We start from the raw sequence: 12,870 nt of genomic DNA, 5'->3' as shown, positions 1-12,870 counted from the left end.
TCTTTCTTCTTTTTATTGAACTCGGATTAAGGGGGATTTTGGGTAAATCTTGAAAGTCGTTATTATTATTACTCCAATAAATCAGGAATATTGTTCGTATTACTTCTATGCGCGTCATATAAAAAAAAACCGTATATATAGCTGTTACCAGTTGACCATAACACTATAGGTTTTTCGCGAGACATCTTACTGAAACTTATAAATGCTATCACTTCCTTTAATATCCTTAATAATATATTTATTTTCTATTTTGCCACTTTTATGTAGCTGCGTATCGTAATAGACATGTGTTTATTTCTTAGAAACAATTTTACTGTTGTAAAAAGGATATTTACACATTTTTAGAAATATTTCGGCACCGTTTAATTGATGTTTAAAATATAATGAGTATTTCTTTAAGCGTTCGATCTAATACCCTTTTCACTGGGCATCGTGATTTAAATGACAGAAAGGCTTTTCGTATAATTTCCAAGGTAATGATTTCCATTCTTCTTCCACTACTTTTCAGAGGCCATCAATCGTGGTGGGTTTACGCTTAGAAAGAACTGTTTTATTCTTTATCGAAATCGTTCTAAAAATGTTCAGAGTTGAGTTGTGCGAAATGTGTATCTGTTTCTGAATAATTACATTTACTCTTCAGCAATTTATCGCTATACGTTTTAAGTCATAAGGAGAACCGACGGGCTACATGTTATAAGGTATTTCTTCCGCCTTCTTAGCATGCCTTCGTGGTGTAATGGTCAGCACGCTTGGCGCGTATTCGAGAGGTCCGAGATTCGAGCCCAGCAAAGGCATTGCTCATTTCTATAGGCATTGCTCATTTCTATAGGCATTGCTCATTTCTGCTTTAAAAAATCTTTAAATTACTTTAAATTATTTTAATCTGCTTTAAAAAGTCTCTACAATGTTACCAGGGCATAGAAGATCAGAAGACTCACTTATAGTTAGAATATGGATGTTAGTGAAGTTATAGTTCTACTTGATTTATGTTGGTTACTTACGGTTTTGTCTCGAAATTTAATATTGCTATAAGATAAAAGACTTTTGGCGTTATGTAAGTACGGCAAGTTGATTAATTCCGAAATGAGACGTTTGATTTATCTTAAAATGACTCATTTCATGGAGATTTATTATAATCTTCTAACTATTTTTGAGTTAGAAAGTAACCAAATTTAAAAAAAGAAATTTAATGGATTATGAGAAATTAAATTTAGGATGTTTATCATACCTATTCTTTATCTTACATGTATATATGCTCATAAATTTAATAAAAAAAAAAGTTGACATTTTTAATTGGCACTGCTTTTATCTCACGAAAGGTTAAATTTATCTTTAAAATGTTTCTGGCCAGATGTATATAACTTATTGAATTTTCCAAAAGAATTCTTTGCCTTGATAAGTATTATAATTGCTAATTCCTATTTTCCATTAAATAAAGTTTTCTCAGAAGTTTTTCAGCAAGAACACTGTTGCTTTTGCGGTTATTTTGGTGTTACGCAGATTTTCATAAGCTGTGAATTCATGAAGCCATTATAATTCGCTGTAAATTCAACCTTTAGTTGCCATTTCGCCATGGTTCGTGTTGCTTATCGCACTTATTGGACTGTGACGTTACAGGAAACTTGCTGAACTTTGAGTGCTCATTTGATTTCCTATAACGGAAATTTGCTAAATTGTTAACTAAGGCTATCCTGTATTTAATAAGAAATCATGTTTGTTGTTTATTTTTACTTCCTTGTACGAAGTAAAGGGAGTATTGTAATCCCGAAACATTCCGGTTACCGTATTTCAACAAAAATACCCATTTTCTCCGCTATTGAATGCAATTTAACGATGTTTTTGCATAACATCTATGCGTAAGGACATAATAAAGGCCTCTTTTTTGCGAAACGAATTATTAAACTGATTTAAAATGGATTCAGAAGAAACATTTTTGTGGCGTCTGTACATAGGTACCTGCGTAAGTACGTATTTCGCATAACTCAAAAACGAGTAGCCTCAGAACATTAAAATTTTGTATATAGGACTGCTATAACATGTAGTTGTGCACTTCCCTTTTTGGTTCGCATCAAAAGTATATATATACCCACTCTGTTACTCGGTTCTGAGAGCTCAGTTTTTTTTTTTTTTTTAATTCTTATATGTTGGTAAATTGTGCATTTTTGCTTTAAAAATTATTGAATTATATTGTTATTATCATTATTAAGATTTTTATGCCTCTAGTTAATCTGCATGCAATATTTGTAGAATTATCAACAATTTAAAAGTTGTTTAATTGCGGCTAAGCCTAATTTTTTTACCATAGCAGTCATATTTGTTTACATTTGAAACTTAGCAAAAGAGAGAATTAATTATTTTTGCACCTTCAGTGTGTTTTTGCCGAGTGGGACCGAAAGGAAACTTTTAGTTTTGTGCAGCGAAAAATCTGCCTTGTTGCCTGCTGGCCGAATTGCTTGTTTTTTGCTTAGGAACTGCAATTTTAATAGCAAAAAAAAATTTTTTTTTAATTATTTTAACTGCATTTGGTGTTTTGTGTTTTTCTATATCTTTCAATTTTTAATGAAAATATTTAGAAATGTTAAGGTTTTTTTTTTTTTTTTTTTTTTTTTTTTTTTGCCTTGCCATGAAGGGAGAACTGAGTTAATTGAATGAGAAATCTATCGTTAATGAAATTTGAGGAAATAAGTTTAACAAATATGCAGGACAAAAATGCGTATCATTTAATATTCCGTTGTACACATCAGATTTTTTGTACAAAGAACAATATGAAGTATTGATCACAAACTGAGTGTATTGGTATGGTTATCCATTCCATAGATTTAACTACCTCCGGTCGTTTCAGGTCCTTCACCTCACGATGCAGTTTTAAGCACGAAATTCGAGTCCATCAAGAAAATGTAACGTGAAACGTGATTTTTAATATTTATCTGCTTCGGAGAGTTTTTCAAAACTCATTCTAAAATGGCAATGAGAAAAACAAGAACATCGACAAAAGAGAAAGAAGAGGCCATCGCTGTCGAGTACTGAAATTATCTATCGAATTTCGAGTAAAATGATGTTATCTGCGATACACGAGCTGGCATCCTCAGACAAAATTTCAGCCGTTTAGCGCTGAGTCGTCTATCAGCTATTTGTTGAAGTTGCTCGTTATTCGATAGCCATCAACTCGGTTACTTCCTCATTGTTGTCTCGATAGCCTTCGCTTCGACGGGCATAAATGCTAATCGCCTGGCAAACACCCAGATGAAAAGTGAGGAAACGGTAACTCCGTCTTCCAGTTGACAATAACCTTGCCTAGTGGTCATGATTTTCTGAGGTAATGAGCACCATTTTCTGTCTGAAATAAGTTCTTACGGAACTAATAGCATTCAAGAAGATATGTAAAAAAAGTACTTCCGTTTGTCAACTTTTGATTTATAATTTAGTAAAAAAAAGTTCCCTTGTGTAACGCACTTGATGGTTTCTTTTGCCGTTTGATACGAACCAGACTAGGACATCAGATCCCAAGCGGTTGAACATTGCTTTTAAACAAACTCTTGTAATGCTACCAAAATGAATGAGTTTACCTCTTACGTGATCCAAATATAACTTAGCCGCCCTGGTACTTAGAGGTTCTTCAAAGAAGCTATTCATCTTCTTTCAAACAAAGTAAACTTCGTGTCAGTTTTGTTGGTTAAACTAACGACTTGTAATGAAGTAATTATCCATCCATTCTTTGATTACATTAAAATGTTTTTTTTTTTTTTTTTTTTCCTCATTACTTTCCTATTGTTGTCTTAAGTGAAATTCGAAGAAAGTAATCGTTTAAGTGAAACAATCTGGTAAATGGAAATTCGGCGTAAGTAAATAGCTGTTGTTGTTGTTGCTAATGCTCACTTGACTGACCTATAGGAGCGCAAGTTTACGCCTGCCGTTGGCAACAGCCTTGAACACCTTCCAGGTGGCAGTGCGATTTAGCTCTGTTCCGCTCCTAATTTTGAGGGAGAGCACCCGGGGGAACGGGTCCGAGGGTCTCCCACCCACCCCTCTTTCCCTACCACTAACCTCTCGAGAGGACTTTCGGCTCGCCGCGTGTTAAAAGTGCCTCCACTATACATTTACAAACATCCATGCCTTCCCCGGGATTCGAACACAGGCTTTTCGACACGGCAGTCAGCGACTCTAACCACTATACCAGTTGGGCGTCAAGTAAAGAGTTAGTCAACGCTATTATCTCTCTGTTGAGCAAGAGTTACGAAAGTGGTATAGATAACACTGTTAGCTACAAGAACCTAAAAAAAAGGACAGAACAACTTGCTGTTGTTAAACCCAATCTTTGATGCGCTATTTCAAAATCACAGTATTGATTTTGGACTTAACTGATTACTTTATAATACAAAGTGTATATGTTCCTCGCAACTGCAGATGTAGAAATTTCCAACGCGCTTCTCTATATTTCTGCGTAAGGAATACATTTTTAAAGATTTCTTTTAAGATTATGTTATTAATTATGGCAACGTCCTGCAAGGTTCTTTTCCTGAAAACGATGATTTCATGAGGGATGCTTGAAATGAAGTTGGCTTGTATTTATATTATACACAGGGAAACCTTCATGAAGACATCCTCTTTCACTTTTAGTTTTTGCTTTCTGGAAGCTAATTTCCAGTATTCTGCAGATTTAGCCTCTTGGATGTTCATGCGCATTTTAAGGCAGAATCTAGTTTCATAATGCGTACATAATATTAATTAGCTCTTCAACTTGTTCTGCTCCAGTAGTGGGATTATTAAAATCGCTAAACACTGGTAGTTCTCAGGTTTGGTTGTCTAATGATTAGGCTGTGTGAATGTTTCGTGTGCAATGTGAGAATGAACCAGCTTCCCTTATAAAAATCCATCTTAGCAAAATAGGCACCGCATGATTTTCCGTAATAACTATTCGCCACGTAAACTAGATGGTGCATAGTTTTGTATGCCATTACCTTAAGCTATTTTGTAGTGTCTAAAAGCATCAACTAATTTATTTTAAGTGATTGTTTTTTAGTTAGTTTTATTACTTCATTTCCAGAATACTTCATGTCATACTTGAATCATAATAATATTACGTCATTCTCAAAAACAAATATCATGGGTAGATGCTGAGTAGAAAGTGCTATTTCATTATCTTTGTTATGTTGGTGTTTGTATGCAATGGAACTCGTTCTGAACAGCTGTTCCAAGCAGTTTTGATCCTGTATGAAAGTGGCCACTTTGGAGAAGTGACGTTGAATGAGATCCCAGTCACTTTCAGAGGCCAACTTGGGTGATCATCAAGAGGCGGTATTGTACATACTTTCTGCAGATGAATTGTAAAACTTTTAAGATTTAGATAATTCGATTTCCTGTAAAAATTTTTCATTTTCAAGCTTTATAACTGGCAGAAGTTTGCGTCACTGAAAACAAATTTTAAAAAACTGGATTGTTGATCAGAGAAATGTATTAACGGAAGAAGGTTAACTTTTATACACTTAAATTCAGTTTTATACTTTCTGTACTTTTATTATTTCATAGTTCTTGGCAAAGGAATTTTACTCCTAGAATTAATTTATATTTTAAATTTCGAAGGAAATGTTTTTGAGAGGTTTTTTTTTTTTTAATTTAATTTAAAGAAAATGGGTTAGATTAAGTTATTTAATTAATGCAAAGCAATTCGAGAGCTCTCTACTTGAAGAGAGAAATGCTTTTGTAGGAAACAATTTTAAGGGAAACTGATTCTTTTCCCAAGAAGTCACGTTACGCACTATAAAAATCATGAAAACTCCCATGCAGCCAGCCCGTTCGTTGGGATTTGAATACGGATCCCAATGCAAATGTCCAGCGATCTTACCTCTCGGTCATTGGTGAGTTTTTATAAAAATGAACATATTCTAAAATTCAAAAAACATAATTTTTGATAAATTTAGGAATTTACATTTGAAGTCTTGTTCTTAAAGGAGAATATTTGATATTACATGAAAAGATTTTGATTTGGTTGAAAAAATAATTTACAACGTTTTATTCTTTTCTGAATTTAATTATTTTAGTTGGAAATGAAGATAATGCTAATTACATAAATTAAAAAATTAAAATTCTAAAATTAGTTTGTTTAACTTCAAGTATATTTTGAAAGGTGGAACTCAACGTGTTCTCTTTTTATTAAAAGAAATAGTGTTATCTGAGAAATTACAAATATTATAAGATCCTTTTTAGTAGAGTATTTTAAAAAAGGCATTATATTCTAATGGATAAATAAAATAACTATTAAACATTTTTAATGAGTTAACATTATTCCAATGAGTAATGAAATTTAAAGTTTTTTATGTTAAAATTATGCTGCGTTACAACACTTTTGTTTTCCAATTTCCACCCGAAATCATGAAACAAAATGGTTTTAGGTTAATTTGTTATGGCAAAACACCCGAGAACTATCTGCTTCTGGGAAAGGACGCTTTCGTGGAAGACTTTCTAAGGAAAACTGGCTCGTATACACGTTACACATGGTGAAACCCATGAAAACACCCATGCAGCCAACCCAGGATTTGACCCGAAATGGACTCGAATAGACTCGAATGAAAAGTGAAATGTCTCAAAATCCCGTTTCGAGACTAATAGCCCTTTTGGGGTAAAAATTCAAGAAGCAACTTGTAAAATAATAAGACATAAGCGGGAGATTATGTAACTAGTTTGCAGCTGTGATAGCAAAAACTTTTGCAGGCGAGAAGACTGAGATTTTTTTATTGTATAACGAAATATTTTTCCTTTCCAATTTTAAATATTTGTGTTATAATAACAAATAATGTTATATTAATTTATCGCATTTAAAGAAAATCTCTCTTATTTTTAAGCGTTTGATTTTTCCTGTTACTTTGAACTAAATTATAAACAAGTTGTAAACTAATTAGCATAAAGTATATTGGCTTAAAAATTTGTACGCGTAATGTATGAATACCTCTTTCGCCTCATAGTTTGTGCGTTGTAATCGCTTAATGAAACATTTTTTCATAGCCGAAGAACTTGGAAGTGTCAATTTGCATTGGAAGGCTTGCTTTAGTTTAGGTAACATTAAGAAAATCTCCGATCGTAAATTTTATCCTAAGCCACTCAAGCTTCATTCACTCGATAGATGATCGAAATTATTGATTTTATGTGCGTGCGGGCTTTGGGACGCTACACCTGTTGGAGTCTTGACAACGGGAACATTTAGTCCATAGTTTAATGAAATAATAAAATATTTTCACGGTTGCTATAGTTTTCAATGACTTCCAGCTTTAAATGACGTGATTTAGTTTTCAAGTAACATCACTCTTACTAAGTAGTCCAGTGCTTTTGGAATTCATGCTATTATAAGGAAAAATATGTTACAACTGTTTTCTTAATCCTGAATTGAAAACATGCCATTTACTTTAGAAGGAATTTCTCCCGCCTTCTTGGCATGCCTTCGTGGTGTGGTGGTCTGCACGCTGGGCGCGTATTCCAGAGGTCCGCGAATCCATTCCCGGCGAAAGCGTTGCATATTTTTCATCTTGTCTGCTTCCAAAATATATCGAATGCCTGTACAACTTTTTCATCTGAAATGGCAGGATTTTAATTTGATGGTAATTAAAAAATTTATTAATTAGTATAAAAGAAGGATTTTACGAAATGATGCTAATAAGTAAGTTTTAACCAACATTAAATTAGTAATAAGAGTTAGTTTTACATATTTCTTTTACAACATCGCGCCGATCATTGGCTGCGTGAATAAAACTTCCGAGCACAGTAGTAGTAACCGGAGGTACTCGGTAGGCGGAAGTGACGTCACAGAAAAGGGGCGTGGTCACCGCCATCTTGAATCACGTGACAACCGGAAATGACGTAGACGGAATGACATCCTCAAAGTTCCGTTTTTATGGTGTGGCAACGATCTTTTCAAAGTTTTTATTTTTTGTGGCAACGAACTCTTGAACCACGTGTTTGGAATGACATCACTTTTAATTTATTATTTTTAATTATTTGACATGTGATTAATATTATTTTGTTATTTGATTAATTTTTAATACGTCATTAATTTTAACTTTTTAATTATTAACTATTTAGTACATCATTATTTTACTTATTACCTTTAATGAATTTTTGTGGAAATTAATATTATTTTCCCCGAATTTTAAAAGTAACTCCACCGCTGGGATTCGAACTCGCTATCTCTGGGATGGGAGTCTAGCGCTTTACCACTCGGCTACGCTGTCCTCTTATCAGACTTGTTATTTAAAACTCTCTTTGTCCCTTTGAGTTTTTGCACCATTGATGACATAAGGCTGAAAGTCTGCGCATGCGCTTTGACATGAAAACCGCGTCACACATTTGTTTTTACACGACGGCTAGGATTTCTTTTGGCTTCTTAATCATTACTTTATTCATTGCTGTTTTAAATGTAAGATTTTCCCACGGTTTAATTTTTTTATTATTAAGATATTTTTAATTGTTTTCAATTTTCATCTCATTCTTACTTTTTTTTAAGTTATTAGTTAATTTATTAATTTTTATTTTATTTTTTTCCCTTTCCCAAACATAAATTTTATTTTTAACTTCAACAAAAGTGAATTTAAATTTTCTTTTTACTTTTTATCTTGCAAAGTTTATTTTTTTTTTTTTTTTATATTTAATTTTCTTTTTGGTTTTACAAAAGTAATATTTATTTTTACGAATTGAACTTTTCCTTTTCACTTTTTTATTTTGCAAAAGTTTTTACTTTACTTTATTTTAATTTTTTGTTTAAACTTTTTTTTTTGGTTTTACAAAAGAAATATTTATTTTTCCAAATTTAATTTTCCTTTCCGCTTTTTATTTAAAAAAAAGTTGTTACTACATTTTTAACTTAATTTTTTTTACAAAAGTAATATTTAGTTTCATAATTTTAATTTTTTTGAGTTTTTTGTTTACACAAATGTTTTTTTGTTGCATTTTTATTTTACCCTTAACTTTTTTCCCTTGTTTTAAATACAATACGATGTTACATTTCCATTTCTCCAAAAGTAAACTTACCTACATTTCTGTGTCTTTGAAATTTTAAGCTGGAATTTACATGCATATAACTTCACTAGATAATATTTTCTGTAACATTAAGCCAATATACACAATGCTCTTTCTATATAGTTTAACTGGAATACTACATTTCTTACTTTTTTTACTACTAAGTTGGAGATACTCAGGACGTTTCCTTCTAATGCATTGTACTAACTATTAATGCCTGTATTAACTTTTTTGGCCAACTATACAAAACTTTGTTGATTCCCTTTTACACGTCTTACTTTTATTCAAAGGATTCACCAAACTATGTCTGACAAATGTAATTTTTACACTTTCCATTTACACATTTACCCTTATATTTAACTTATAAAACATATTCATGCTGTATTTCTGATTCCTTTTTCCCACAATAAATACAGACTTACACATGTTTCTTTATTGTAAGACTTACTAACTTTAAAACAAATCTTACAAGGAGCAATAAATTTTCATGGTATGAAGCCCACTCAAACCAATGCATGGAGCATTTCTACCCAGTTAAGTTTAGATACATACCAATAGTACTTCATTTTTTCTTATTTTACTCTACAGATATTTATACATATATATTCAGAACACTCCCTTTCATTCAGTAAGATTCATTTATACTACTAACACAAATTTTGCTAACTCTTTGAAATATTTTACGAAAATATCTTGTATTTTCTTGCACACATCCTACTTAAATCACCAAACATACACTGAACCTTGATTTTTCCTTCATGTGAAAACGTCACTCGGATTTTTAATATGATTCCACCATTTACCGCAGAACTTTATAAACACTACTCTATTTGAACTTATCACAGCCTAACTCTCTTAACAAGGTACAGAAGATTGAATTATATTTTAACTACAGAGAAGAATATCCACATTGTAATGAATTATTTTAAATTTGAATTATAATCACATTTTGTGAAGGAGAACTTAAAGTCTATAATACACATGGAATTAATATTCAGCCATGGAAATGAAACTTTATCGCCTTTTTCCCAATTTGGAATATAAAAATTTGTTAACTTGGAATATTTTTAACGTATTCATTGTAACTTAACTGAAAAATACTCATATTTCCCATTGTCAATAATTTATTTAGCACTGAACTCTTACAGCCTTTTGAGAACGAAATTTAATTTATCATACCTGACAAATGACTCCTACATAGTTATGATACATTACACGAAATACTGAGTAGAGTTCAAATAATGATCTAACATAGTAATTAACATAAAAGACCTAACACAAATAATTTTAAGATAGAAATTTCAAACTGACATTGCTTACTAATGAACTTTTACAGCTTTTTTTGACTGACATTTAACTTCTCATAGATAATAAATAAAATTACACACAAATAATTATACAAAATAGGTAATAATGACAGAAAGTCCATATAATGATCTACTATAGTCACCAACTTTAAAAATTTTAACGCATTTCTAATATAAGAAAGACCACACTTTTTTGAAAAGCATTATTTTAATTAAACATTGGAGCCACGCAGTCCTGCGCACATGCATAACATCTTTATTTATCATGAGCATGACACATAATAAGTAAATAAAATTTTCACAAAGTACGAAACACATTTCTCTTTTAACTGAACTGTACTCTTAAGAAAAATGCAGTATGGAATGCATAGAACAGTCAGGGCCAGAGTTCCTCATTTCCCCACGCATTGACCAAAATATACATGTACTTTAAAATCAGTTAAACAAATTCAAATGTTAGTATTCAAAGAGGAATACTTCACAAATTAGATGAAAGTAAGGATGAACTTGAGTGAAAAATACACAAAAGCATGTAAGGACCGAGAAAAAGATGTATTCGTGGAGAACTTTTTTAAGATAAACTTGCTCTATTTTTGCACATGGGTTACATTTTGCATTTCAGATTAAGGAAACATTCAAGATAATTCCTGTATAACTAGGGATTTTATTCACACTTGTTAGTACTGTAATTTATTAGAACAGTCACAGACATATAGGACAAGTATGCCATTTCCAAGGAAAACAATTTTCCCAAGCCAGACTTTAACAGTGAAATATAAAAGGGAATAAGAATATCCCATATTTCAAACAAAATTAGTATCTGAGTATGCAAAAACATGAACAAGAAACGAATATTTTTTCTGAAAATGTTCCGAATGGTTTAAGTCAGGACTAGTTTCATGAACAGAGCATGAAAAATAATGATGAATTTTTAATTTTATTTTGTCTGTAGTACATTTACTTATGCTAAAATCTTCCATTTTGGTTGACTGTACTTTACATTCAGACCTAAGTTGATAAATCAGAGTGATTTTGTGTTTTAAAGCTTCAAATTCAGAAATACTACAACTCAAAAGCAAAAAGATTAAAACGACAAGAGAATATACTGCAAGCAAGCGAACGTGATAAATGACTTTTTGGGCTGAATTTCATGAATTCATAGATGGGGTGCAAAATTTTAATGCACTGTATATGAACTATTTTTCAAATGTATTACGATCACCAACTTTACATAGACTTTAAGTAAACATTTCATGTTAATTTACCATTTTATCTATGTATTTACTAAATTTTTGCATTTTGTTTATAAATATAATAACAAAAGGACATAAGAGAACATTTGTTTCTTGAAAATGTCCATAATTTTACCCAACTGTTATTTCTTTCATAGCTTTGAAGTAACCTATTAAACACATAGTTATCTTGTATTGACCAGACAGCCGTTGGTCTTGCCAATGTCTGAGGGAAGTCACAAAGCTAGAGAATTTAAGTAATATTTTACCAGTACGGAGAACTTCTTACAGCGTTTTCGATGAAAATTGACCGAATTTAGTAGTTCATTACTAACCTAGGAGCCTTTAACTATTTTTTTTATTCGAAAAAAACACACCAGAAATTATCATCAAGATTTTCCATACAGATATATGGTACTACTTTTCATGCCATTACATTTCAAATGAAATTTGATTCATTGTCAGATAGTTAAATGTTTGTTATTTTTTCGCATACGAATGCATTTTCGTGTCTCACATACGCTCATTACATATGATTTAACAAAATTACGAACAAGTTAGAAGTTAAATGAATATTTCCTGAAATACTGTAATTTCATTCCGGAAAGTTTACATGAGTACCTTCATTTCGAAACCCCTAATGTTTCTTTTCCTGAATTCAAAGTAAATTTTGAGTGAAGAATTTTCAGTTTTGACAGAAGTTATTTGTAAGTGGCTGTGATGTGTTCGTGTTTTCATAAACCGTTTTTGTGAAACACCCTATTGGTAACCTTTAGAACAGTTTAAATATTACCATTTTTTACCTTACTGCCACTGCAAATCATTGAATTTTCAAATATTTTCCTTTTTTATCGTTTACAATGCCTCGTAATTTCATTCCGGAAAGTTTACATGAGTACCTTCATTTCGAAACCCCTAATGTTTCTTGTCTTGAGAACAAATTTTTACTAAATACTTATATCATTCGATTTAATAATTTTGTTACACGTTTGGAAGATTTAACTTCACTATCACGCTAAACCAGAAGTTAAGAAAAGAAATGTAATTGTTATCTTAGTATTCTATGGGGATAGATTAATTTTCTCTGACATTGACGTATTCGTATGTAGATAATAGAGACTTTTAACCCAGCTCATACAGACTTGGAATATTTTCTCTAAGTCACCACGATGACAGACTTGCATTGTCATAGACGTTTTTCTCGTGAAATATATTTCTTTCTTAAAAGTTTATATACGAATTTCTTTAGAAACATGTCTAAGAAAATACCTCATCTTCATAAGAAACATCAGATTTGATTTAAATTAATAATAAAATAAGAATCATTA

This window comes from Stegodyphus dumicola, chromosome 1 (assembly GCF_044657685.1).
Source record: "Stegodyphus dumicola isolate Sdum_Otavi_A_Nest chromosome 1, ASM4465768v1".
NCBI classification, from domain to species: domain Eukaryota; kingdom Metazoa; phylum Arthropoda; class Arachnida; order Araneae; family Eresidae; genus Stegodyphus; species Stegodyphus dumicola.
This window is presented reverse-complemented; position numbering follows the sequence as displayed.